The sequence below is a fragment of the Lipophrys pholis genome (assembly GCF_963383615.2).
Source record: "Lipophrys pholis genome assembly, chromosome: 8".
NCBI lineage: Eukaryota > Metazoa > Chordata > Actinopteri > Blenniiformes > Blenniidae > Lipophrys > Lipophrys pholis.
In genome coordinates this window covers 32,875,064-32,875,943 of record NC_137630.1, presented here as the reverse complement: position 1 = coordinate 32,875,943, position 880 = coordinate 32,875,064, and positions in this window count along the sequence as shown.

Genomic DNA, 880 nt, shown 5'->3' with positions numbered 1-880 from the left:
CTGTGTGCTCCAGGTCCAGAGTCTCTGTGTGCTCCAGGTCCAGAGGTCTCTGTGTGCTCCAGGTCCAGAGGTCTCTGTGTGCTCCAGGTCCAGAGGTCTATGTGAGGTCCAGGTCCAGAGGTCTCTGTGTGCTCTAGGTCCAGAGGTCTCTGTGAGGTCCAGGTCCAGAGGTCTCTGTGTGCTCCAGGTCCAGAGTCTCTGTGTGCTCCAGGTCCAGAGGTCTCTGTGTGCTCCAGGTCCAGAGGTCTCTGTGAGGTCCAGGTCCAGAGGTCTCTGTGTGCTCCAGGTCCAGAGGTCTCTGTGAGGTCCAGGTCCAGAGGTCTCTGTGTGCTCTCAGGGTCCAGAGGTCTCTGTGAGGTCCAGGTCCAGAGGTCTCTGTGTGCTCCAGGTCCAGAGGTCTCTGTGAGGTCCAGGTCTCTGTGAGGTCCAGGTCTCTGTGAGGTCCAGGTCACTGAGCGTCTTTCAGTTGAGATGTTCAAAGAGTCTAGAATATTTTCCAGAAGAGGAAAGTTTTTATTGTTCCTCATTAAAGCACCAGAACGACCTTCCTTGTCCCACTTCCTGTTTCCCCACTTCCTGTCCCACTTCCTGGTCCCACTTCCTGTCCCCAGAAGAAGTAGTTTGGTTCATTAAACTTTTGATTCCTGATCCTAAAAAGTCAAATCTCCAACAACTCCTTCACTGACCCTGAAGACTCCTGAAACTCCCTGGAGCTTCCTGGAGCTTCCTGGAGCTTCCTGGAACTCCCTGGAAGCTTCTCAAGCCGTTTTTGAACCTGCTAATGTCCCACCGCCCCGCCCCTCCCTGGTCCAGAACCTGGTGTAAAGTTTTCCAGGCCTGTGGACTGGTTATTATGGGATAGAGCCCGGTCTCAGCTGGT